Source organism: Rattus norvegicus, chromosome 12 (genome assembly GCF_036323735.1).
Source record: "Rattus norvegicus strain BN/NHsdMcwi chromosome 12, GRCr8, whole genome shotgun sequence".
In the NCBI taxonomy this organism is placed as follows: Eukaryota; Metazoa; Chordata; class Mammalia; order Rodentia; family Muridae; genus Rattus; species Rattus norvegicus.
Window position 1 is genome coordinate 35,207,673 of NC_086030.1, and position 27,994 is coordinate 35,235,666.

Below are 27,994 nucleotides of genomic sequence, written 5' to 3' on the forward strand. Positions count from 1 at the left end.
TTCATTAAAATGAGTTTTGCACCAGGGTTCACCCAGTGAATCGGGTCTCGGACAGCAGAACAACGCGCGCCGTCTGCTCCTCGCATAATTTTAAAAATGCTCTTTACGTGTTATCAGTCAAGCAGTCTGGCAAACTTCTTTGTTTCCTCAGACCTGAGACCCTGGTGTACAGATGGCTGTGAATGTGAGCGAGACAACTCTGGACAGTGGCGCATACAACTCTTTTTCTAACTCTTTTCTCTTTCTAGCTTGTGTTGGGAGAAAAGATAAATGAAGACCTCTGCAGAAACATCGTGAGTGACTCTGAAGTCCCTGGCTACAGGCGACATCCTCACACACCCACCCGAACCTGGGACAAGCGGCAAGGAAGCACCCAGGAAGCTCTCACTATGGAGGATGGGGGCCAGGTATGAAACAAGTAATTTATGATGAAATCCTGGTGGAGGCAATGAGTCAATTTGGGACACCTTCAGATTTGCACTGTCTATATTTAAATGGAGTGAGGGAACGAACCTTAGCACTGTCTCCAATTTCCTTTTCCAGGAACCATTTGCAGTTTATTCCATTGGAGAACTCTGGTTTTGTTTTGTTTTGTTTTTTTCCGGAGCTGGGGACCGAACCCAGGGCCTTGCGCTTCCTAGGCAAGCGCTCTACCACTGAGCTAAATCCCCAACCTGAGAACTCTGATTTTTACAGTCTCCTTTGTGTATGGTGTGTGCACTCTTACGTGTGTGACTGCAGGCAGTAGGTGCCACCTACACATATGGAAGTCATAGGACAACCTGGATTGTCAGTTTTAGTCTCCCACCTTGTAGATGGGGTCTCTTTGTCCTTTGACTTTTATATGCAGCAGGCCAACTGGCTTGGGGCTTCTGGGGCTTTCTCCAGTCTCCCCGAAGGGGCACTGGACTTATAGATGTTCACACTGTGTACTGCGCTTTTATACACTGCATTGTTTTTCTGTGGCTGTGATAACACCATGGCCAAGGCAGCTTACGGAAGGAAGAGTTTATTTGGGTATCCTCTACTAGAAGGAGAGTCAGTCTGGGAAGCACGGTATAGCCATACTTATGTATGTATTGTGGATACACACACACAGTCTCAAAGTCCTCAAGTTTCTAGTGATACCTTGGTTCTTTTTTTTTTTTTCTTTTTTCTTTTTTTCGGAGCTGGGGACCGAACCCAGGACCTTGCACTTGCTAGGTAAGCGCTCTACCACTGAGCTAAATCCCCAACCCGATACCTTGATTCTTGAATAGTCCACACCTCCCCAAACAGCACTACCAATGTAAGGACCCAGTATTTAAATATCTGTGACTAGAGGGACGTTTCTCACTCAAGCTATATTGAGGATTTGAACTCAGGTCTTTGCTCTTATATGGTAAGTGTATCAACTTCTGAGCTGATCTTGAATTCCTTTTCATTTCATTCACAATGTGAGATGGCTATCTTAGGATTGCAGAGGACTCACACATGGTGACAATGGCAAAGAGTTGACTTGGAGCATCACGGTCCACCTGGCTGTGTAGAGTCACTGAACATCTTGAATCCTCAACTTACCCTTCTCTAAAACGGTAGTGATATCATCAGATCCCCTCTACCAAATAAAGTGTGAATCCACAGCCATTTAATGTTCGGGATGCTGGAGGATTGTTAAGTCAGTTTCCTAAGAAGTATAATTGGTACAATAAGCAATTGAATGTATTTCTCTACAATAGATATTTTTTTCTCCCTTTTACTTCTTTCTTTAAAGTTTCCTGCTTGAGAACTGAGCTCATGTAATTTCCACCTGGCTCCTTTTCAGATTCATAATCTCTTCTTTAATTATAATGGTTACACATGCTGTTACATATGTTGTTACATTTACACACACACACTTACACACTAATGAGTCCATTCAGTGTTGCTCATTTGTATCTGTCTGTAAAGTTGTTGGGGACCTTAGAGGAGAATCAAGTACTACACCTTTGTTATATAAATATAATTTCTAACTGCATTATAAATAATTTCCCCTACACCCAGGGCATAACTGTAGCTCTCACTCCTCACCAAAGGATCTTTTATTAATAAAAACTTCATGTGATATATTTTGACATTTTTAGAAATGTCTTTCTGTAAACCATTACAGAAAGCTACAACCGGTCAAGATGCGGAGAAAGTACTGACCATAAGGTGCCCAACCCCAACTGATACATTCACAATACAACCCCCACACCTAAAACTCAGGGAACATCACAGAAAAAGGGGGGATGTAAAGATTATAAGAGCCAGAGGACCAGGACACCTGCTACAAGATTGTGTCTTCCACAAATGACAGGGAAAACTGCACCCGTGAAATTTCAACAGTATGGCTGCTTAAACAAGCCCTGATTATTGACATGTAGTCAGTTGGCATGGCAACACAGGTGAGGAAAATCTCACAAGGACCCACCTTTGGATGAAGAACTCCAGGCAATGAATCGCTCCTGAGAGATGGAGGATGTGTCTTCTTCAAGGATGAGCCCTCTGATAGGTTATAGTGGACTTCTCAAAAAAGATACACACCGCTTGTTTGGGGTCTTCAAGTTATAAGCCTGTGGTTCTTGGCCATTTCGATGAACTTTTTGCCATCCAGAAAACGTATTTGCCTCTCTCCACAAATTATTCAGATTCATGTCAATTTCATTATGGAAATATATACAGGAGGTCAAGTTCCAACTCAAATTTCATGGTAGCTGTTGTATAAATAATCACTAACCATTCCTTATCTCAGAGAGAAGGTATGACGTGTCCCTTTGAAGCACATGCGTGGTTCAGTGGGTCCAAGGGTGCCGAAGAGAACTGCTAGCTGTGCCTTCCAGCTGTTCGCTTCAGATATAATTTCCACATGACAACTAATTAAAGCGTAGGGCAAGGATTATAGTCTTCGTGGTTTCCAAAATTTCCTGAAAGTATCCGAGAATAAAATTTTAGATTCGTCTTCCCCCAAATCTCACTCTTACCTTTCCATAGTACTCAGTACCGGCTCCTTGGTGATCAAATGCCTCCCTGATCATAGAGAAGGGCTTAAAGATAGAGATTTTTAGGGTTAGGGGACCATGGGGAATCATTAATATCTTTACTCCTCAGCTTACCTTTCTGTAAAATCATATTGCTATCTCCTTCTGAAGTGGGCAAGGAGATTAAATATGGATACATATGATAATTGAGTTGTATAGGGTAGTTTTGCTTTTCTACATGGTTCCAAGAGAATGTTCAACTGAACTCAGCCATCAGTGTCTTGGCGGACAGGAAAGGATAGTGTCAGTCAAAGCACGGAAACACAGATGCTGATCGATGGCTTTTAAAGAAGGCTCCTTACAGAGGTCATGAGCACAGTTTACAGGAGGTATAATGGGGCACATACATTTTACCCCTGAAACATATACTGAGGATGCCGAAGAAACATATGGCTGATTTGCACAAAGACAAATATGCATGGGATGGGGGTAGGCAAGTTAACAACTTAAGCTTTTCTTGGAGCTTTCAACATTCTTAGAAGCTTTCTGTCTTTGCTTATTTATTATTTTATTATTAATGTATTGTCTATTATTTGGCATACTTTAAATCGTTGCATATTTAGCTTATTATTTATGTGCATTCATGGGCACACATGTGAGCATGCCAGGACCCATATTTGGAGGTCAGTGGACAACTATGGTAGTTGGTTCTCAAACTTAGGTCATCAGTGCTTGCAGTAAATACTTTTACCTGCTGAGTCGTTTCCCCAAAGCCACTGGGAAGTTTTCAACTGGTTAAGTTGGCCTTGCCCCACCCTCTATAATATATGGAGATCTAAGATACCTCTGGGTAGTCAGACTTTGGAAGGATGCTGTGGACTATGAAGGGATGTGGTAGGAAGCATTATGGCTTACCAAAGATACCCAGATGTGTCACGGCTTGAGTGTCAAATGTGTCTCATGGGCTTATGGGCTTAAAGACTTTGCCACCAGCTGGTAGCAGGGTGTTGAGAGATTGTGGAACTTCTGTGGTGGTGGGAGGAATCCCTGCTTCACCAGCTATCTCTCCATCAGATACAAGCAAGCAGTGGCGACTGTCAGAGTCATGCATCCCTCACCCTGTGTGCCTCTCTCACCATGATGGACTATAACCGTCCAATCTGTGAGCCTGTCCTCCCTAAGTTCTTTTGTTGTGCATTTGGTCACAGTGACATGAATCTGGCTAACACGGCATCTTAATCTCCAATGAGTGCGAATGCTTTGCCTTAGCTGGCCAAAGGACCTTTAGGGATCCTTAAGGATGCTGAGGTGAAAGGATTATCTTGTTGTTTCAAACGAGGACAGCTCGATCATACGTTTGGAATTGGGCAAACACCCTACTTGGGGTTCAGATGAGCTGTGGTTACAGAAGCATGGTTGGCGGGGGGAAGGTTTTCCTGTCCTGAAGAGTTTTAACTGTCAGGTAGACATAGCCTAGGACCATGTGGGAAGGGAGGCTTAGTGAGAGGCCACCTACATCAGGTTGCTGCTGATAATGCTGCTCCTTTGCAAAGAGGGAAGTGAAGGCTCAAAGAGGACAAAGATCAACTCAGCAGCCCCACGTTTCGGTATTGGCACCATCTCTGCTACTGTTTCACCATTGCTTTTATTTCGTAAAGATTTTTAGCACAGGGCTGGAGAGATGGCTCAGCGGTTAAGAGCACTGACTGCTCTTTCGGAGGTCCTGAGTTCGAGTCCCAGCAACCACATGATGGCTCACAACCATCTGTAGTGGGATCCGATGCTCTCTTCTGGTGTCTGAATACAGCTACAGTGTACATAAAATACATACATAAATAAATAGATAAATCTTCTTTTAAAAAAAAAGATTTTTAGTACAGAAAGACCAGCTGGCTCTAGGAACGTGGGCGTGCTAAATATAACTTCGCCCAACCAATAAACAGGCTACTCTTGTCTCTCTCATCACTGGGGTAAAACAGGTGCCCAGAGCTTCAAGGACATCTGCTTCCTTTTCTAGACAAGGACTTACTACCTACTCAGGATGTTCTTGAACTTGAAATCTGCCTGCTTCAGCCTCCTTAATGCTGGGACTTCAGATGAGACCAATTGCTCTTACCTTAAGCACCACAACACATGGCAAGGATTCTCAGCCATGGCAGACGTATGGAAAGGCTCACCCTAAATGCCCAGAGAAACACGTTCCAGTCTACACACACTACCATGAGCAGGAATTTGCTTCTTCATTTCAGGAGTTTTTATTGATCCCAATAATAGTTATCCTCACCATTAAATAGCTGAATATTATTTCTTACTAATTCAGGAATCTCACCTTCATGAATTCCACAGCCAACTTCAGAACAATGGTTGGGCTCTGCCCCAGCCCCCTCCACAGGACCCCAAGCTCCCCCACCAGGCTCCCTTTTTTCATTCTACTGATTAGTGTCTTCTCTGACCTTGAGGACAGAAAAACCCGCTCCTCTCATTCCAGACTTTAAAAATCATATTCCCTTAGTCACTCAGAATGAATACATTTAAAACCCAGTAGACTTTTCTTTGATGGAATAGATTTTTCTCTGAAGCCATGTACGCTAGGTGGGGTAACCAAACTCCCGGGAAAGGATGAGAAAGGAAAAGAAACGTTCAAGTAAGTAAAAAGTCTCAGTCAGTGTCTCGAATCACAGCAACCTACAGGTTCCTCTTCAATGTCAGTCTCTCATCCGGATCACAAGTACAAGTGGCAGGAACAGAGGGAGGGGCCTTCCCACAGGCTCATTCCACAATAGTCAGGACGAACCTGCAGGGAGCTTGCAACACGTCCCCAAACTTCTCTGACTTGTTCACTCCCTTTGTTTTGATAAAACTAAACAGTTGAAGAATGCTGTTGTTAAATTTTTCTTTGAATATTGCATGGGGTACATAGCCATTGTGCATAGTATTGGGTCTCATACAAACAACTGTATATACACACAGTTATATATATATATATATATATATATATATAATTTTTTGTATGTAACACACACAAACATGTTCTGCATAGGAGAATGAAAAAAAAAAGCAAATTTGGTGCCTATTACTGTTTTACCAGTTACCCAGTCAACCTTGTAATCCCCCGACTAATAAGTTAATTTTACTTTTCTAGCATTTTACAAAACTCAGTAGACAATATACTTTATAATCAGGTCTTGTCATTAGTCACCTTAAGTGACCTTAATGCCTGTGCAAAGAAGATTCATCAGGCCCCAAAAGGATATCTCTCCAAGGGTCTGTTCACTTTCTCGCCTGGCCTTAAAGACCTCAGCTCTAGGGATGGGTGATAGTGTTCGGTAGGCAAAGCATGACAACCAGAATTTGATCTCAAAGAAAGCCCAGCATGGTGACGTGGACACGGTGTTGGGTTTGTAGGAATCAGGCAGGATCCTGGAGATCTCTGTCACCCCGTTGAGACCAAGGGTGCAAGCCCAGGAGAACACCATGCCTTAAAACACAAGGTTGACTGCACCTGAGGAATGACAGCTGAGGCTAAACGCTGTCACAGCGACTCAGGATCGAAAGCCCCACATCACAGAAATAGTGTGAAAGTTACATCGCAGAGCCAGCTCGTGTAGAGCTGGGCCCACCCCTTCTAACGACTTTTAAAATGGTATAGCAATTCTCCACGTTTTGTTGTTGTTGAGTATGCTGTAGCTGTCTTCAGACACACCAGAAGAGGGCATCAGATCCCATGACAGAAGGTTGTGAGCCACCATGTAGTTGCTGGGAATTGAACTCAGGACCTCTGGAAGAGCAGCCAGTGCTCTTAACCACTGAGCCATTCTCTCTTGCCCCCCGATTTTTTACTTTTTACTGCTTTCCTAAATAAAAATATCAAAGAGGAGAGAAAGGCATTTTCTTCCTAAGACCCTTTAAAATCTTTTAGCATGATCAAATTAGCCACTAAAACGCAGGCCTTTGGAATATTAAAGGTAATTCTTTTTGTAGAATTCAAAATAATTGAATTTGTATGGTAACCATTTTAACTCTGCTCTGGTATTTTTTTTTTCTTCTCCTTTCAGTGTGCCAATATCTTTTGGAGATAAATGTCAATCAAGTATGGGAGTAAAAGGAAAAATGCTTTCACTTCAAAGACTAAGTTTTATATCCTAGGAGGTTGAAGAAAGCTCTCCCTGATGATAATAGCCCCCTATCCCCCCAGTGCATGGATGATGACGTCTGTATGAACTCCTGTTCCATCCACAGCATGTGGACGCTAACCTCTTTATCCATGTTAGTCTGATAGGCAAAACACTGAAGCCCATGAAGTAACTATGACCCTTTTACAGTTTAAGGTCAAAGAAGGCTAAGACACTCACTGACTTCTAAGTGTACAGTCCCTCCCATTGCACCTTAACTTAAGAACAATCTACCAATGCAGTGGTTCTCAACCTTCCTAATGCTGTGATCTTTTGATACAGTCCCTCATGGTGTGGTGACCCCCCTCAACCATAAAATTATTTTTGTTGCTACTTCATAACTGTTCTTTTGCTACTATTATGAACCATAATGTAAATATGTAAATATCTGATATTCAGGATATCTGACATATGACCCCTGGGAAAGGGTCGTTCAACTCCCCAAGGAGTCGAGACCCACAGATTGTGTGCGAATCACTGTACTAATGAGTTTTGAAGTCCCTGGGACACAGGTTCTGCCACCTTCGGCCATATGGACCGCAGCCTGTGACATCCTTCCTTCTTGAATGTGACAGGCAGACACACTGGAATGCAGGGGCACCGGATCTGTCTCTGTGGAATGGAAACTTCAGGGCTAATTGGCTAGAAAGCCAAGAAAAATGAATGCCAAAGCCAAGGGGATGTTTGAGACTCCCTTCAAACATAATAAAAACCCACTGACTGCTGACATGGTTCTTTGAGGCTTTGATCCACAGATGTATTTTACTAAAAAGACCCCAGCTGCCCATTTGACTCAGGCCCTTTATAATGAAAATGTTTTATTTCTCTTCTCTGTTTCTGCTCGTGTTAAACTGAAGTGGAAGAAAATGGTACCATGTAGTGTGGGACACGCCTTCAGCTGACGTATTTCTGCATATAGAAAACAGGATCAATGTACTTAAGCCAAGCATGATTGCTATTCACTAAACACATTTCCCAGAGCGGTCTGCTTAAGGATGTGGGGACAATGTGTGAGGTATTGAGAGTGGAATATTGGGGTGTCTTTGAGAATAAAGCCTTCCTTGGGGATCTAGATAGGATCCCAGAAAACTCAACAGTCACCGAAGTCTCCTGAGACAGTGGCTTTTAGGTTTTCAAATCTGAAGAATAAAATTCACAGCTCAGAAGAGGTGAATTTTAGAGGGGAGTTTATTATAGATTCATTGGTGTCATTGTGTGTGTGTGTGTGTGTGTGTGTGTGTGTGTGTGTGAGAGAGAGAGAGAGAGAGAGAGAGAGAGAGAAGAGAGAGAGGGAGAGAGAGAGGAGAAAGGAGAGGGAGGAAGGGAGAGAGAGTTGGGGAGAAGGGAGAGGGAGGGAGACAGAGATGGAGGGAGGAATAGGGAAAGGGAGGGAGAGAGAAAAAGGGAGAAAGACAGAGATAAAGGGGAGAGGAGGGAAAGAGGGAGAAGGAGGGGAGAAGGAGGGATGGAGGGAGAAAGAAACAGACATACACACACAGAAAAAGGCAGAGACAGAGGAAGAGACAGGCAGGAAGGCAGACAGATAGATAGGCAGACAGGCAGGCATGCACACAAGCACTTGTACACAGACAGACAGACAGACAGACAGACAGACAGACAGGCAGACAGACAGACAGACAGACAGACAGACAGACAGCCTTCCAGTGTAACAAGAAAGATCTCAGGACATAGGATGTCATTTATTTATGAATCTGGAGACTTTTAAGAAGGATTCAAGGCAGAAAACTGGGCTGAGACCTAGCAAGGATGTAAAGTCCAGTTGGCCCAACCTGGTGTCCAGGTGCCGTCTGTCAGCTTCTGTCACATCATCGCATGTAGCTATTAGGCAGGGATACTCATTTAGGATAGCAAGAAGAACCAGAAGTGGCCTCTAGCAAGGATACTCTCAGAACGGTTGTAGGGTTCCTACCCTGCATGACCATTTCTATCTCCTGTTCTGTTCATTATTAACATGCAGCCAAGCAGCAGCCATCTAGACCCGAGTCTAGGATCTCATTTGCCTGTGCAACTCTCTTTAAAAAGAACGAGAGCTGTGCCCATATCCCAGCAATGTCCCGCCTCCAGCCATGAGAGAAGTATGAAGGACAGGTACAGCCACATCTTGATAGTGGTTATTTTCCTTTGCAGACGTAAGTCAGTGTGGCTTCTTGTTTCAAACCCCACAGGTCTGAAATATCAGTGGAGGAAGAAAAGACATCTATCATCTTAGACTGACAATTCCCCCAGGGGATGTGGCTGCCATGCCTTATGGTCAATTATCCAGGATCATTCTCCCATGCCTCCAGTCTCAGACACGGCCTCATTCTTTAGGTAGTAAATGATGGTCCCTCTGGCCTTGAGGTAAGAGAACTTTAAAAAACAGCTTCAGAACCAACAATTGCTCGCCCCTTAGGTGAAACTCAGCGTAAGGGTGAGTCATTTAAAACAATTCAATCCATGAAACTCAAGTCCCCAGCCAGATTCCCCCAAACTGGAGAATTTATTCTACTCTCTGAAGACTTGGCTCGTACCCACTGCCACATAAAATGCCAAGAAAGATCAAACTGCTCCCCGACATTTATAGATAGAGAAATTAGTTATCTTCAACAAAGTCCTGATGCCTTTCTTTGGATCAATTTTTTGATGCAAGTATTTCATGAAGCTGACACAAACTATCGCCAGTTTAATGATGTAAGACAAAGGGGACCTAATCTGCCACAGTCTGGGAGTACAGAAGCCTGCAGTCAAAGGCGTCTGCAGGCTTACATCTGCCTGTTTCTCAACAGTCTGGCTTTGGAGTGTCCTCAACGGCATCTGTGAATACACCACTAAGATCTGTCTTTGCACGAATACCTCCCTCTTTTTCTTCCCCTTCCCTCCTGTTTCTTTCAATCTTGTCTTAGGTCTAAACCTAAATGGAGGATCACCCACAACAAGGACTTCAACTTGACCACACCCACAAACATCCCACTTTCATGTTTCCTTCACTGGTGCCGAAGGTCATAGGCCAAGGACTGACATCTCTTCTAGAGGACACCATTCACACCACTGCAATGGAACATGCAGTCTCCAAATCCTCAGCCTTCCGCATTCTCTTTTGCCCTATGTTTGGCCAAATTAATCTCTTTTGCATCAGCCAACTGTGTACTTGAGTGTCTAGTATTTGATTTCAACATTGGCTACATACACGTCTTTGAACTAGCCAGACCAAATTTTCACTGGACAGAGAGTTTAAAAGTTAGTGAAGGGCTCTCAAGTCATGGAGGATGAGAATCAGAAGCTTAAGGTCCTCTTTGGCCACATAGCAAGTTCAGGGCCAGCCTGGGGAGAACCTGACTCAAATATAATGACAACAAACCAACCCAAAAGTGAGATGAACATTTATTTAAAGTTCTGCAAAAGAGTAGAGTGGATAGACCTCAGACTGAGCTTCACTCCTCTAAAGAAAGTGAGTTCTGTAAAATTAAAGCGAAAGCCTTCTAGGGTTTGCTTATTGGTTTGACCCAAAGAAAGGCAAACAGTGTCTTATTTCAATGAATGGAGGAAACCTTAAGGAACACCTCCCATAAAGTGAATGCCCCACTATCCCCTAGAAATGTGTGTACTGGCTGCGATTAAAAGGGAAGGCTTTCCCCCAATCCCAATGGCAGTGCACTTTGGCCATCTAAACAGAAGGATTATTATCTGGTAAGCAAGCCTAAAACGGGTTTCTGTTGATTGGAAAGCAGAGCTTTGAAGTCCATTTCTGCTCACCAGGAATCTCCCTTAATCTTCCCTGAAATGGTGAGGTACAATAGGCAATTGCTCCTAGTTCTGGATTTGTGTCAGCTCAGATCCCCACCCTGCTGACTCTCTGATCAAATCTGACTGGCATTTTGCTCCTCAATAAATCTTTCTGCCCATTGAGTAGTCCAATCTGGTAGGTTCCCCGCACCATTGCTTACAGTTATTACAAGTGCCCTGAAGTAAACGCTCAAAGGTTAGTTAAACCCTAGTTCAGGCCTGGGGCACTTTCACACACCTACTCATCTCACCAGGACTCTGAGTGCTAGAGTCAATCCCACTCTCTTCTCCCAGTCCTACTCCCTCTCAAGTTTTTGACCTCTTTTTAAAAAAATTATTATTGTTATATATATCAATATAACATATTGTTAAAATATCTTGTTATATATTGTAACATATAAATGCAATGTATTATTATAAAAGGTATAACAATAAAATTACAAAACCACACACACATATACATGTATTTATACATATTATTATGTATTTATATATGTATTTATACATATATAATGGAGTCCATTTATTGTTGCTAATATGTACATGTGTTTAAGGCTGACCACTTGGGATTTTTAACCTGACGTACACTTGGAGGAAAAATGAGGCCTAAGAATAGAGATGTACATGTATATTTTTTAGTTGTTGTTGAATTTTATTTATTTGTTTGTTTGTTTGCTTATTTGTTTGTGTCAGATCACACTGCAGCTGGAGTCACGGGAGGTTGTGACTCATCTGATGTGAGTGCTGAGAACCGAATTAGGATCCTCTAGAAGAGCAGTGAGTGTTCTTTAGTTGCTGTGTTGTCCTGCCAGCCCATGTGTCAATTTCTTATGAGAAACATTAATTAATTCCACGCAGCTCTTTTCTAATTAATCTCATAAAATCTTCTAGTGAAATCTAACCAAACACAAAGATCTAGTGAATTATTTAAGAAGTTGATCACATGCAAATCCTATTATATGCACATATACATCTATCTATCCGTCTATCTATCTATCTATCTATCTATCTATCTATCTATCTATCTATCTATCATCTGTCTCTGTGTCCATCTATCTACTGTAGGTGAAGATATATTGAGATATAATTTACACAGTAAATAATTTTTCTATTTACAATGTAGACTGTAATAACTTTCAGTATGTTCAGAAACTTCAGCATACATTCTTGTGGCCAATTTTAAAGTGTTTTCTTTACTTGGAAAGGATAGACACACCTTGCCCATAGCTACTAGATATCCCATCCATTCATCTCCCTCGCTGTTTGGTATCCACTGATATATCTTCCTGGGGCTTTCTTCATTCTTGAGGCTCTCTATAAATAGGATCATATGACAGTTGTTCCCTCTTTGACCCGCTTCTCTCTCTTAGCATAATGCTCTCATGATTCATTCATGCCGCATGTGTCAGAACTTCATTCATTGTCATGGACAAATGGAGTCTCTCTGTAGGGGTGTGCTACGTCTTATTTATATTTTAGTTGCTGTGCCTTCGAGCTGTTTCCACTTTTCGTCTCTCATGAATAACTCCTCCATAACCACTCATGTCTAAGATTCAGCACAGATGTATGCTTATTTCTGTTGGGAATGCTGGGTCAACTGTAGCTATTTTAACCTACTGAAGGATTTTTTTTGAGCGGTCACTAAGTTGTCCACATCTCAAGGAGCAGTTGGTGATCATCTCAGTCTTCAAGGTCCCCACACTAGACCCTTAAATTGCCATATTTGGATAAAGCAAGCAATCCCTCCACCATGCACTCTCGGGTCCTGTGCCACTGTGTCAACAGCCTCCCTCGCAGCGTCTAAGAGATGCAAGTGTAAATCACAGAATGTTTTTGATCCCAACCAAATAAACACTTAACCTTCAACTCCTTTATATGCACAATGAGGATAAATATCTCCCTTGCAGTAAGAGCTACGCAAGACTGAACTGTGTTTTCCGCAGAGCACAGAGCGGTCTGGTAACTAAGACAGGTGTTAGAAAAGCCAGGCGCAGCTCCTTGTTTTGCTAATGCTATTCGTTAGGATTCTCACACTTCACCAGCATCCAATACAGAAGGTGGTGAGTGAGACATTGCTTATTATAGTCATCCCTTTAGAATTTCGACAGTGGGGTTCATGGCTAATCTGGTCCTACTCTCTTGATGTGTTCCTACTGATGTCAGGGATAAAGTAGAGGGTCCTAATCCCTTGTCATCAGAGCTGATCGCTCCTTCTTTAATGACTCCACTAGGAAATTTGGGAACTGAGCTTCTATAGTGGAATTCTTGACCTCCTTTGAGCATTGGCTTCTAGGCAGAGTTTCCATTAGGAGGAACTGAGACTTTGGGGAAAAGAGAGAATGGCTAAGCCATCATCATCACCATCACCATGACCATGACCATCACCATGACCATCATCATCATTATTATGTGTGGTTTGGTGGCTCAGCACGGTGTGGATTCCTTTCAATGAAACCATAGCTACTGTAGCTTGGTTTCAATCCTGTCATTGATTCTGATATAGACTCTTTCCACTGGGTTTTCTGGTTGGGTGAAGGTGCAGGGTTGATGTCTAAATGTCATACAGGCAACAGCTCCCTGGTGTGTACACCATCTCCCATGAACCTAGTCCTAACCCATCCATTTAGATACTGCCTTTAAGGGTAGAGAAGTATGAAGACCACAGTTTGGGCCCCCACTATTCAGGTACATGCTAGATAGGTGGGTGGCTCTCTATAACCTGAGTGTTTAGGAGGCAGAGCCAGGTTAGTCCCAGAGCAAGCTGAATAGCTACGTAGTTGGAATCAGCCAATTTAAGGAGAGGTCCTGTCTTACTGCATCAGGTGGAGAATGATGGAGAACACCCAACCGTACCCCTGGTATGCATGGGCACACTTATGCACACAAGCACACATGCACACATGCATGCACACACAGAGTTGGATATTGCTCTTATTAAATTAATTCTCATGCTTTTTATATCACATAGTTTCTATGAGGAATCTAAGGTTGGCTTAATCCTGATCTGGGATTTCTACCCTGCCTTTGACATTTAGTTCCTGGATAAAGACACTCTACTTTTATTATTTACAATAAGCCTTAAACAGCACAAGAAGTGGGCAGGTATCTACTCTCTGTGCCATTAAAATCGATTTCGTATCGATAACCCGAGTTATTACTATGTTTTATCTGGGCTGCTCTTAAGTCCAACTGGTCAGCCTTCAGGGCCATGTTTTCTTGACTCCTAACCTTAGACAACCTTTTCTTCCTCCTTCATCTTCTTCTCTCTCTTGTGGTTCTCCTCTGACCGCCCCCCCCCCACCCGAGACCCAGGAACCCTAAAACCCAACTATGTCTCTTCTGCCCAGCTATTGGCTGCCAGCATTTTTATTTACCAATCAGAGATAACTTGGGGGCAAGGTCACATACCAATAGTTGGGTCTATGAGCAGACTCCCTTGTCGCTGGGACAACCAAGTCTTGGGGGCCACACTTCGTAATGTACAGTATACAGTAAAAGACCTTAACAAGTAACCAGTGTATCTAACATCTAACTTGCTGTGTTCTTCCACACGGAGTCCTGTTCTGTCTTCATTGACCCAGCCCACATCCTCACAGTGTCAGTGTGAAATAGGGGATTCTTATTATCTCTTCCATTTTTAAGACGGCGAAACACAGGCACAGAGATCACAGTAAGTAACAAAGCCAGAACCAACTCCCCATTGGCCTGCTTGTTACCTCTATGCATTGGTCTTTATATGATTCAGACCATCTGCGGGGGCAAAGTTCTTCACCGAGGACACTCAGCCAGCTGCTTGGCTTGGCAAGATGTTGGCGGCGAGATGGATTATACTCTTTGGACTTCATGAGTCACTGGTAATTGTGTGAATCCATGTTCAATGCGACCAGCTGAGAAGCTTGAATCTATGCAGAAAGACTGTCAATCTGCCGGCTAATGCATGATCACTGTAGAAGGACCCAGGGTTCACACCCCAGGTAACACAGACCCAGGCAGAAGCAGGATGATTTAGATATATTTGTGACTTAGAAAACATTTTCTCACGGATAGGGATAATAAAAGGCTGGGACCCAAACTCAGGTCCTCATGCTTTTGTGGTGGGCCCCTTATCCACTGAGTCCAGCACCCCTACCCCCAGTGCTATTTTCAACTTTCTGCCTTGGCTATTTGACAGCCCCAACTTTCCTAGTCAGCACAGCCTTTTATTGAACCTTAGTACAAAGTAGCAGGTCATTCGTCTGATTTACTGCCTTCATGGGAATCTGGTATTGTAGCCCTTAACATTTCTGAATAAATTTTATATAACCAGCTTGCCAATTTCCTAGAAGAATAAGCCAGGATTTATGCTGAGATTGCTAAGCGCAATTGGGGGACATAACCCCTCCTTTTTTGGCCATGTCCTTGTGTGTGTGTGTGTGTGTGTGTGTGTGAGAGAGAGAGAGAGAGAGAGAGAGAAACAGAGACAGAGAGACAGAGGCAGAGAGACAGAGACAGACTGAGAGAGAGACAGAGAGAGAGAGAGAGAGAATCCAAATGTTTTAAATTATTGATTCAGTTTCTTTACCTGTTAGAAAAGCGTTTGGCTATTTCAGCTCTTCTTGTATGGGATTTCAGCTGGGTCCTCTGTTTCATTTGAATCTTCGAATTTATTAATCGTAAAGGTTTTTATATGCCTGCTTTGTCTCTTTAATGTCCCTCACAGGCATCACCCTCTTTTTATTTCTGGCATTCGCTTCTCTGCCATTTCTGACTTGATTTCTCAGCCCTCAGTGGGCTTTGTTAGTTTTTCAGTGTGCCAGCCCTTTAATAGCTGGTGGAATTATGGTTTGCTAATTAATTTCTGGTTCTTTTTCTTGATCGTTTTGTCTTTCTACTTTCCCTGGGTTTAATTTGCCTTCTAATTGTTTCAGATGAATGTTTCAGGGATGGGTGTAGAACCACTCTTTATGACAAATGTGTGCCTTTCACGATGCAAATCACACTCGGTGAGGGTCCCTTTCCCACAAGTTTATGCCTCTAGTTTCATGAAGCCTTGTCATTCAGATGCAAACACTTTAGAGTAATTATGCATTCCCAAGCTTACGTTTTTAAATCTTTGCCTATACATTATATTCCAGATTCCATTGTCAGATATTTTTCCAAGAAGCCGGTATTTTTGGTACTGTTTACACAATGAATAGTTTCAAGCTTCCTTCTACGTCTAAACTTGAAGCAGATCTTTTGTAAACATAATTTCTTTTTAATCTAAAAAGACATTTATTGGAATAGCTCATTAGAAGAGTCAATCTCTTTAGGTATAATTCAATTCCTACTGGATTTAGCTGCTAAATTATCCTGCTCTCCTCTGCTTAAAAAAAAAAAAGAAAACAATCTATGCGTGTGTGTTTGTGTATGTGTGCTTATATGTATATCTGTGTATTTATGTATATGTTTGTATGTATATTTGTGTAAGCATATATTTATGGACATGAGTGTATCACTGTGTGAATGTTTGTGCATCTGTGGATATGTATCATTATGTGTATATGTTTTATCTATGTATGTGTATGTATTTGTATGCATATCTGTATACATGTATCAGTATATATATGTGTGTGTGTGTTTATCTGTGTATATATATCAGTATATCTGTGTATGCATATGCATGTATTTGCATGTATATGTGTATCTCTCTGTGTGTGTGTATGTGTATCAGTATATGTCTGTTTGTAGTCTCCTCAACTGACTTTAATCTCTGCATCCTGTCTCATGGTCCCAGTGCTCTGGCCTTTGCAGAGGTTAGAGGATAATGAGACTGAAGGTTCAGTTCTGTTTGCGAGTCCTTCATACTTGAGGGAGACGATGGATAAACGAGGCGCTTCGTAGTAAATGTCTTAGGGGGAACGCACGATAGTCCACTGGCGATTTGTTTTCCTTTGAACAGTTGAACATGGAAGCTCAACTCTGAGGTGTTCTCTCTGCTCACACCATTTTCAAAACGACCCAGTCTATAATCAAAATCAGAAAGGCAAGACACTATGCCATTCCAGTAGCAGAAATGCAGATGGGCTCAAATGTCAATGTCAGGACTCTAAGCAGACAAAGGTCCTTGGCAAAGTGGCTGTGGTAGGGGTCTCACAGAATAGAAAACCGTTTTCCTTCCCATTGAGTTAGACACCATGTTTAGTCGCCGCCATTCCACAAACCCTTTAGACAGCGCAGATCCTACTGGTAGGGAAGACCCACGTTTAAGACAAATCTCCCCACAATCGAGGTATTCTCAGGCTTTCTGGAAGTTCTAGGTCAGACACCATCTTTGACCTCCTTTCAGCTTCTAGGGTTCCAAGCTTCCGTGACCCATAGTATTTGACCTCTGCTTCAGTCCTCACAAGTCTCTCTGAGACTATGACTCTCCTCCCTCCTCCAACAAGGATTCTTGTGATGCCTTCGGTCCACCCAGATGACCCAGGAAACCAGCTGGTTCTTGCTCTGGAGTTCTTAGCTTCCCAGTCCTGTGACCGCCATCATATGGGGTATACAAGCGATCCAGAAGAAGATGTATGGTATTTCCTGGGGGACACTCAAGGTGTTACTTTGCTTCCTATTGCCGTGATATACGCCGGGACTACCAGCAACTTGGAGAGGACAGGGCTTATTTCAACTTGCATCTTGTAGTCCATCCTGAAGAGAAAAATGAGAGTTGGAACTCAAGGCAGGAACCCAGAGTTAGGAGCTGAAGCTGACGCCAGAGAAGGACACTGCTTATTGGCTTGCTCAGATTATTTTCTTATACACCCAGGACCACATGCCCAGGGGTGGCGCTGTCTCCAGTGATCTGGGTTCTCTCGTATCAATCACTAATCCAAAAAAAAAAAAAAAAAAGAAAAGAAAAGAAAAAAAAAAAGAAAAAAAAAGTCCCACGGACTTGCCCACATGTCAATCTGATGAAAGCATTTTTTAAAAAAATTTTTTTAAAAAATGAGGTTCCCTCTTCCCAGACAACAACTGTAGCAATTACAATATGACAAACCCCACAACACGTGGGGAATGAGAGCCAGCAATGACGAAAGAGATAGTTACCATAATCTGCAGTTTAGGTAGACTTTATATTATGTGTAAGGTCTTCAAAGTGTCTCCTCTGAGAAATATTTTCCTGTCCAGGTGACAGGCAGGTCCAGATGAAGGACAAATCCAGGTGATGGGCAGGTCCAGGTCCAATTAGATGGGCTTTTTCAGAAAGAGTAATGTGTCCTTCTTTGTCAGGAAGCGCCCTGCTGGACAATAACCTCATAACGCTTATGGTCCCTGGAACTAGGTACAGATAGCTGTTAACTAATGACGATCTACGCAGTTCAGGATGCAATGGCTATATCCAAGGTCAGAGCTCTGACTCAGATCTCATCTTTCTGACCAGTACATACAGCCTTGAAGCTGTTTATTATAGGGTCCCAGGTGACATTCAAACCTGGTCACATCTAACTGGCTGCCCAACAAAATAAATGTCCATCAACCCTTCATGGCTGCCTCAAAACTCTTTTTGCTGTGGCAGATGACAAGCTCATAGACTCTGAGTGTGAGAACTGAGCATCTTCAAGGGGCCAATTATTCAACATGTCCTATTAAAATCCCTAGTGTATTTAACCTTCTTCCTTGTGATGAAAGTATATACTTAATAATAAAAGTACTGACCACTGGTCCTAAATGTACCAAACACATCACTGATGGAGATCCCTTGTCAACCACAGACGGGACTCCATATGATGTCCTCAGCAATCCTGTAATCTGAAAACCATTCAAACCGTGGGTGAAGTGCATCAACAAAGACATTTCTGCTAGCCTTGAAAATTCCAGGAATCTATAACAACAGAGCATTCTTGTATAGAAGCAGCTGAGTCGAGGGTGGTTCAGCTGACTCATTATTGGGGTACTCTGCTGTGTTAATCAAAGGCCTTGATATGACCTTCATTAATTCAGACCACTTCCCTGGTGCCCTTTGAAATCTAAGAATGCAAAACAAAGTAATTGCGCAGATAATTTGATAACTGCTACTATGATCTCCAGCACAGAAGAGGTCAATGGATGTGTTGAACGACTCTGCTGAGAGGCCCGTGAAATTCCATTCACTTTGTCGATGCCTGGTTTCTCATCACGAAGCAGAATGGCTATATTAGTTTCCTTCTTGTTGCCTGAACCAATATGCCCAACAAAAGTGGTTTAAAGGAGGAAGGGAAGGTGTTGTGGTTGGTTTCCTATCAATTGGCACAGGCTTGAGTCACCTGGGAAGTGTGAATCTCACTTGAGAAAATGACTCCTTCAGATTGTCCTGTAGGCAAGTCTTTGGGGTCAGGGGGCATTTTCTTGGTTGATGATTGACGTGGGAGGAAGCAGCCCCCTGTGGGTGCTGCCACCCCTGGGCAAGTGGTCCTGGTTGTGGTAGAAAACAAACAGAGCAAGTGATTGGGAGCAAGCCAGTAAGCAGCGCTCTTCTGTGTGTGGTCTCTGTTTTAGTTCCTGCCTTGAGTTCCTGTCCAGATGGTGCCAGTCAGGGATGGAGTTTCAGCTGTGAGATGAACAAACCCTTTCCTCTTCTCCAAGATGCTTTTGGTTACAATGTGTACAGAAATGATTTCATAGCTGCTACTCTGACCTGCAGAATACTATCTAAGGGTGTAGGGAGACCTCAAAGCCCTTTATGCTCCTGGAACAGCGGAGAGTCTCTCCCTCACTGCCCTGTACAGATTAAAGACTTTTTGAGGTCTATCAAATACAAAATCATTTTTGTCCTTGGTGTGCATGCTTTTTCAGACCAGCTGAATTGGCTTTAGGAATTGTTACTTTATAGCTGGGTCTTTGACACCAGCTGCTGTGTGGGAAAGGGGGAGGGGAGGCGCATGCAAAGGGTTGTTAAAGCTGGTGAAAAATTTGCCTCTGGCTGAGAATCGTGTAAATCTTCGTGTTATAACGTTAAGCAAGGTGCAGCGTCATTACAACATTCAATTATTTTGATGCTTCAAGGCAAATGTTTCCAGGCCTAGAATATTAGTCTATTTGACAGGCAGCAAATGCTGTTGTGTTTTCGTGGAGTGATGCCCATTTGTAAAGACGTGAACCCATGCCGTTCTGCCTATTCCCTGCCTGCTCTCCACACCCTCATTAGTACACCAGAGTCTAATGGAAGGGGCTCCCCAGGTTCCTTTTTATAAGGGAGATGGAGCTACTGATTCCTAAGGAGCAACTGCAAGGCTGTGGAAGACCACTGTCTTGGGGCTTCTGTGACTGTGATAAAACTCACCACCCTAAGCAACTCGGGGAAGAAAGGGTTTATTTCGGCTAACAGCTTGGAAAGAAGCCAGAGCAGGAACCTGGAGGCAGAGGCTGAAGCAGAGGTTATGGAGGAGTGCTGCTTACCAGTTTGTTCTCCATGGCTCGTTCCTTTTGCTTTCTCCTGCCCAGGAGTAGCATCACCCATGGTTGGCTGGACGCTCCCACACCAGCCATCAATCAAGAAAATCACCACAGCCTTCCCTGCAGGTCAATTCGATGGAGGTGATTCCTCAAATGAGGTTCACTCTTTATAGATGAGCTCTCATCTGTGTCACATTGATGACAATTAACCAGTACAAACGCCAATAAAACTTTATCTGCAAAAGTGCAGAGGAGCAAGTAGATATCCTGAGGTCTGCAGCTTGACAACTATCCCACAGGCTAGGTTTACTGTACTTTTTAAGTCTCTTCAGTGAATCTTAAGAAAGGACAGAGGGTTCTTGGCTATTTATTCACAAAGGCATCTGATTTAACCAGGAACAGCTTATGCAGCGTTTGTTAAAAAACACTCATGTGCAAGGCAGAGAGCTGTGCACTTCTCATATACCTTGTCAAGTATCTGCCATCAGTGTGGATAGCTGTGTCCGTAACAGTGGACATGCCGAGTGAACAGACTGTAGCCCTGAGGTCAAGCCTACCCCTCCCCAATGTGCTTTATAAATAAAGTTTTATTAACACACAGCCCTGCGCGCCGAGGCTGTTTTTCCACCAGCAAGGTAGAGTTCCAGGATTAGGTGCCTTTCTCCTTGCTGTGACAAAATGCCTGATATAAAGCAACTGAAGGAAGCGAAGAAGTTTTATTTTGGCTCACGGTCTCAGGGTGCAGTTTTATCACGGCAAGGAGGGTTCTGCTACAGTCTCCCTCCACAGCTCTTTGGACAAACCACCAAGGATGTCAACCTCTTCTGGGTGCCTGAATGCTCTGGGATACATCACGCATCCACTTGACAATGTTGTGAGAGGTAAGGCTAACCATGAGAGTACCAGTGTTTTTCAGGGTTGCGTGCCCCTGTCTCTGGTGTCCTGAGCTTATGGCACTCCACTGACGATCCCAGCCTGCTTTGCGCGCTCTGGTTTCTGGCATCAGCCTTTATGGAGGGTTGGCACCACATCTTATTTTGCTCTCTCTGATCTGCTGAGGGTTTGCAAGCCAAATAAGTACTCGCAAGAGTTGTGTGGAAAAACAAGTTTTTAGGCCCTGCCTTTCTGCTGGACGTGGGCTCTGCAAGTTCCCACTCCTCACTGTAGGGCATTTCGTCTAGGGTCCCTCCCCCTTTTAAATCCTGAGGGTCTCTCATCTCCCAGGTCTCTGGTGCATTCTGGAGGGTTCTCCCAATCTCCTATCTCCTGAGGTCACCAGTTTCCATTCTTTCAGCTAGCCCTTAGGGCTTCAGTCCTTTTCCCCCATCCAATACCAGATCATGTCCCCCTCTCCCCCATGTCCCCTTTCCCTCCCGAATCCCTCCCTCCTTCCTTGTGGATGTTTTCTTCTCCCTCCCCAGTGGGACTGAGGCATCCTCACTTGGGCCCTTCATCTTGTTGACCCTTTTGAGTTCTATGGACGGTATCTTGGGTATTCTGTCCTTCTTTTTTGGCTAACATCCACATATTAGTGAGGACATACTGTGCATGTCCTTTGAGTCTGAGTTACCTCACTCAGGATGATACTTTCTAGTTACATCCATTTGCCTGCAAAACTCAGGATGTCCTTGCTCTTAATGGCTGAATAATTAGTATTCCCTTGTGTAAACGAACCACATTTTCTGTAACCATCCTTCTGTCATGGGACACCTGGGTTGTTTCCAGCTTCTGGCTATCACAAACAAGGCCTCTATGAACATAGTGGAACATGTGCCCCTGTGGTGTGGTGGGGTGTCTTTGGGGTATATTCCCAAGAGTGTTATTGCTTGGTCTTTAGGTAGATCTATTTCCAGTTTTGTGAGGAACCTCCAAATTGATTTCCAGAGTGATTGTACCAGTTTGCAATCCCACCAGCAATGGAGGAGTGTTTCTCTTTCTCTACATCCTTGACAACATGTGCAGTCACCTGATGTGTTGATCTTAGCCATTCTGATTGGTGTGAGGTGGAATCTCAGGGTCATTTTGATTTACATTTCTCTGATCACTAAGGACTTTGAACATTTCTTTAGGTGCTTCTCAGCCATTCGAGATTTCTCTGTTGTGAATTCTCAGTTTAGTTTTATACTCTATTTTTTTTTATTATTTTTTTTTAGTGGTTAGCTTCTTGAGTTCTTCATATATTTTGGATATTAGCCCTCTATCAGATGTGGGGTTAGTGAAGACTTTTCCCAATCTGTAGGAAGCCAATCTGTCTTATTGACAGTGTCCTTTGCCTTACAGAAGCTTTCCAGTTTCATGAGGTCCCATTTATCAATTCTTGTTTTTAAGTGTGAGCCATTGGAATTCTGTTTAGGAAAATTTCCCCTGTGCCAATGAGTTCAAGGTTCTTTTTTCACTTTCTCTTCTATTAGACTGAGTGTATCTGGTTTTATGTTGAGGTCCTTGATCCACTTGGACTTGAGCTTCATGCAAGGTGGCAAATATGGGTCTGTTTTCATTTTTCTACATACAGACAACCAGTTAGACCACACCATTTATTGCAGATGCTTTTTCCCCATTATATATTTTTTACTTCTTTGTCAAAAATCAAGTGTGTGTAAGTGTGTAGTTCTTTAATTCTATTCCATTGATCAACATGTCTGTCTCTGTACCAGTACCATGCAGTTTTAATCACTATTGCTCTATAATAGAGCTTGAGGTCAGGGATGGTGATTCCCCCAGCCATTCTTTTATTGTTAAGAATTGTTTTCACTATTCTGAGATTTTTGCCTTTCTAGGAGAATTTGAGAATTGCTCTTTCCATGTCTTTGAAGAATTGTGTTGGGATTTTGATGGGGATTGCATTGAATCAGTAGATTGCCTTTGGTAGGGATGGTCATTATTACTATGTTAGTTCTGCAATCCATGATCATGGGAGATCTCTCCATTTTCTCAGATCTTCTTCGATTTCTTTCTGGAGAGACTTGAAGTTATTGTCATCCAGATCTTTCACCTAATTGGTTAGTGTTATCCCAAGATATTTTATATTATTTGTGGCTATCATGATGGGAGTTGTTTCCCGAATTTCTTTCTCAGCTTCTTTATCATTTGTATAAAAGAAGGCTACTGATTTATTTGAGTTAATTTTATACCCAGCCACTTTGCTGAAGTTGTTTATCAGTTGGAGAAGTTCTCTGGCAGAATTTTTGGGGTCACTTATGTATAGTCATATCATCTGCAAATACCTTTATTTGTTCTTTACCAGTTTGTATCCCTTGATCCCTCTTTGTTGTCTTATTGTTCTAGCTAGCACTTTGAATGCTGTATTGAATAGATATGGGGAGAGTGGGCATCCTTGTCTTATCCACAATTTAATGGTATTGCTTCAAGTATCTCTCAACTTAATTTGATATTGGCTGTTGGTTTACAGTAAATTGCTTTTATTATGTTTTGGTATGGACCTTGAATTTCTGATCTCTCCAATACTTTTAACATGAAGGAGAGACAGGGTTGCTATCCCACAGTCAAAAGTCTGACCCATAATTGTTCCTGTCTGAAAGAACTGCAGGGATGGAAATGGAGAAGAGCCTGAGGGAAAGAAGGTTCAGGGACAGGCCCAAAAGGGAATCCAGATCGAGGGGGGGCAAGGCCTGACACCATTACTGAGGCTATGGAGTGCTCACAAAAAGGGACCTATCATGACTGCCCTCTGAAAGACCCAAAAGCTGCTGAAAGAGTCAGATGTAAATATTTGCACCCAACCAATCAGCAGAAGCTGCTGAACCCTGTGGTTGAATTAGGGAAAAGCTGGAGGAAGCTGACGAGGACAACCCCGTAAGAGGACCAGCAGTCTCAATTAACCTGTACCCTTGAGATCTCTCAGACACTGCATCACCAACCAGGCAGCACACACAAGCTGATAAGGCCCCAACACATATACAGCAGAGGACTCGTGGGTCTGGATCCAGAGAAGGTGCACCTAACCCTCAAGAGACTGGAGGCCCCAGGAAGCTTAGAGGTCTGGTAGAGTGGGTAGGGTGGGGACCTCTTAGTGGAGACGGGGGAGGGAGGTATAGGACATGGAACAGTAGGAGGGTGGACCAGTAGGGAAATAAAATCTTGAATGTAAAAATAAAAAATAAAAACCCCCAAGATTTAAAAAATACTATTCTATTGCATTAATTAATCCATATTTGCATTGTCATGGGAATGTGCTACCTAGCATATATTGTGGAGGTCAGAGGGTAACTTTCAGGAGTCAGTTTTCTTCTTTCATTGTGTGACCTGGGATTCGAACTCACGTCTTCAGCATTGGTGGAAAGCACCTTTATTTGCTGAGCCATCTCGCTGGTCCCACCTGTGAGCTTCAGAGTTTTCAATAGTTGCTCTCACTTCAAATACATTTCTACCTGAGCTACAGCCCTGTACACTCTCTGGAGTATTGCCTATAGATGTTGAAGGACTGTAGGTTTCTTACACCCATAATGGGTACTCAATGCCTCCAAAACCTGATTAGCTTAATCAGAACACTGAAGTGTTTGTCTCAGAGCCCACAGAAGGCACACTACATTCTTATCACAGCTGCTCATCTGTATATCTTCCCAGAGAGTGTGGCTATGGTGTTGGGCAAGACCACCATGCCTAACCAAGTTTGCCCTGCTGCAGAAACCTGAGCCTGAGTCTTCTTGGACCAACATATTTTACTCTCGAGACTCCATGATTCATACAACCACCTCACCATGAATATCATCGTTGCCAAATTACAGCGCAGGGACAGACCTGATTAAACCCATTGATTCAATTTTAGCGTGACTGAGTTATTGACATGGCCGTGAATTATCTTATTTGTGTGCAGCCGAAGGCCAGTAACAGAATTTAGGAGAAATTATGTCTGGGTAGCATGGGTGAGAATATGTCTAATTCAGGGGTTTGCTCACACTAAGGAGAGGTCTTTCCCTGGGGCATTAAGGTTGTCAGAATTCTCTAGTGGATTAATCTCATATATCATCATTTCTCTGGATGTGCTACTGGGGGGATAGGTAACTACAAAATAGGTTAAAAACAAGTTATGAGAACTGCTGTTTTTGTTTGTTTGCTTTTCTTGCTTTTAGTTTCTGTTGTCCTCTTGAAAATGACACATTTTGGCATTCTAGAATAGGAATTTATTCTATATTTTCAAGTCTAGCATGTCAGCTTTATTCTTGGGCTGACGCTCCCCACATTAAATATGACAAGCATAAAAACAACTGGATCAGACATTATGCAGAGTACATGAGCCAGACACCAAAGTTAAGTAAAAGAGCCATTTTAGTGACTAGTCAGTCTCATAAAAACAGCAAGAAACAATAGGATGCTATTTATGGGAGTGAGAGGATTTGTGTAGATTAATGACTGCTTAAGTCTTGGTTTTGCAGAGCAAAAGTGTTCTAAAAACTTCTGGTTCAAGGTGTGAATGTACTTGGCAGTCCTGAGCTGTACACTTTATGTGGATTCTGGGAATTGAACCCAGATTGCTGGGCTTGCAAACCAAATACATTTTTTTCTCATTAATCTTCCCAGAAGCTTGAATTGCATGCTTAAAAATGATCAGGATGCTAAATTTGATGTTCAATTTATTTCATTGAAATTTGGAAACTTTGAGGAACTTGGGAGATCACTCAGTTGGTAACATGCTTGTCATGAGGTCTGATCCACAGCACTCTTATAAAATCTGGGTGCTATAGTTGGTTCCTGTATAGGGGATGATGAGAGAGACAGGAGGATCCCTGGGTTTCACTGACGAGTCAAATAAATGAGTCATTTGGGCTAATTGGCTACCATTGGCTTGCCAATCATCACTGGGATTTTCCTGTTCCTACCTCCCAGAAGTCGGATCACAGGCAGAGTCTGCCATACTTAAGTTTGTTCTGTATGTGAATGCTGGTGGTCAAAACTTGTGTTCATATAGCCATCTCCTTAACATTTAAGGTAACATTTAGTTGCATGGTTCAATATCTATCTATAGTTGATATAAAAAAAGAATGTAAAAGTCATAGGTTTAGAACTGCCATCAGATGCACCTCAGAAAGCCCTCCTTTCAAACGTCACATCACTGGTTCCCTAGAACTAGTTAATTGAGAGCATCATTTGCCATTGTATCCTAGAGTGTGAAGTGCTTGCTGCAATATTTTTCATTATTTCTTTTGAGGGCATCTATAGTGTTTCTGTGGCTTGCTTTCTGTTATGGATGCGTTTATTATTATTATTATAATCATTATTATTAATTACTACTACTACTACTACTACTACTACTACTACTACTACTACTACTACTACTACTACCACCACCACTCTGTGTCTGTGGACATTTGTACCATGAATTTGTACTATGGCACATCTGTGCAGCTCAGAGGACAACCTGCAGGAATCGGTGCTCTATGAAACCTTTCCATGGAATCTGAGGGTCAAACTCAGGTCATCAGGCTTGCACAGCAAGCTCCTTTACCTGCTGAACCATTTTGCCAGCCCTGCATGTGGTTTTAGTTTTTTTTTTTAAAAAAAAAAAACACACAAGCAACTTTGCTTAAGCATTATTAGCAAATAAAAACCGTACATAAAACTCTTCATTTTAACATAGCTAGGTTTATCTTTTCCTATTAGGGTTCTTTATTTTCTTTCCAGGGCACTGATTAAAGTTTGTTGCCTAGTGTACAGATGTAACAAGGTCCTCTGACATTCCTCTCTAGAGGCATTGTTGTCTTACACCTCCTTTCCAGACACACGGGTGATTCAGTGTCGCGCAGTTACATTTTAGAGAAGTCTCAACATTCTTTTTTGTCCCCTGACCCGGTGACTATTCATTGGAGCTGACACCACACACCGAGCGAGCAGTCCTCCACGATACGAAGGTGGCAGTCTTGTCATGCATCAAGATAACCATTAACTGTAATTTTTGTCTCACCAGCACGGAAAAACCTCTGAACACTATGTTTAGCTCCTCAGTCTCTTAATGAGGTTTCTCGGCAGGCCTTGGGCTTCTGCCGAGAAGATGAGGTACTGTCAAATGCCAGGAGCTGTGGAGGGCCTCTGATTTCCACTTCATCTGTCTCCTTTTCCTTCTCCCTTGGTCCTCACTGTCCCAGCTACCTTGAGGGCTATGAACTTTGATTTTCATCTCTCTATCTTCACAGGGCTTCTGGCTGTGCCAATTGGCTCGACTTAGGCTAGACCTCCTGCTGAGGCCCATAACCCTCATCCCATCAGTCACACAGACAATGGCCTGGTGAGCAAAATCATGGGAGACTTCGAGTCATAATGAGATTTGTATTTTTGTCTGTGGTGACCCTTCTTTGAAGCCTTCAAAAAAATTTTTTTTAAATGTACTTTGACAGTATGTCTTTGAGTGTTTACTCTCTCTCTCTCTCTCTCTCTCTCTCTCTGTGTGTGTGTGTGTGTGTGTGTGTGAGAGAGAGAGAGAGAGAGAGAGAGAGAGGGAGGGAGAGGGAGGGAGGGAGGAAGGGAGGAAGGGAGAGAGAAAGAGAGAGAGAGAGAGAGAGAGAGAGAGAGAAAGAGAGAGAGAGATAGTTATATCTTATATATGTTCCCAGTACCTACAAAGTCTTGAAAAAGGACACCAGATCCCCTAGAAATGAGGGTTATAGGTGGTTAGGAACCACCATATGGGAACTGAACCAGGGTCCTCTGCAACAGCAGACAGTGTTC

General features: G+C 42.8%; 1 long non-coding RNA gene across 1 annotated transcript; it reads left to right on the forward strand.

Annotated features, from left to right (window-relative positions):
* Nucleotides 1-427: 427 nt before the first annotated feature.
* Nucleotides 428-27,756, forward strand: LOC134481184 (uncharacterized). Its single transcript, XR_010056516.1, has 3 exons — nt 428-8,165; nt 9,337-9,511; nt 11,627-27,756. It is a non-coding gene; the product is annotated as an uncharacterized LOC134481184 (long non-coding RNA).
* The last annotated feature ends 238 nt before the right edge of the window (nt 27,757-27,994 follow it).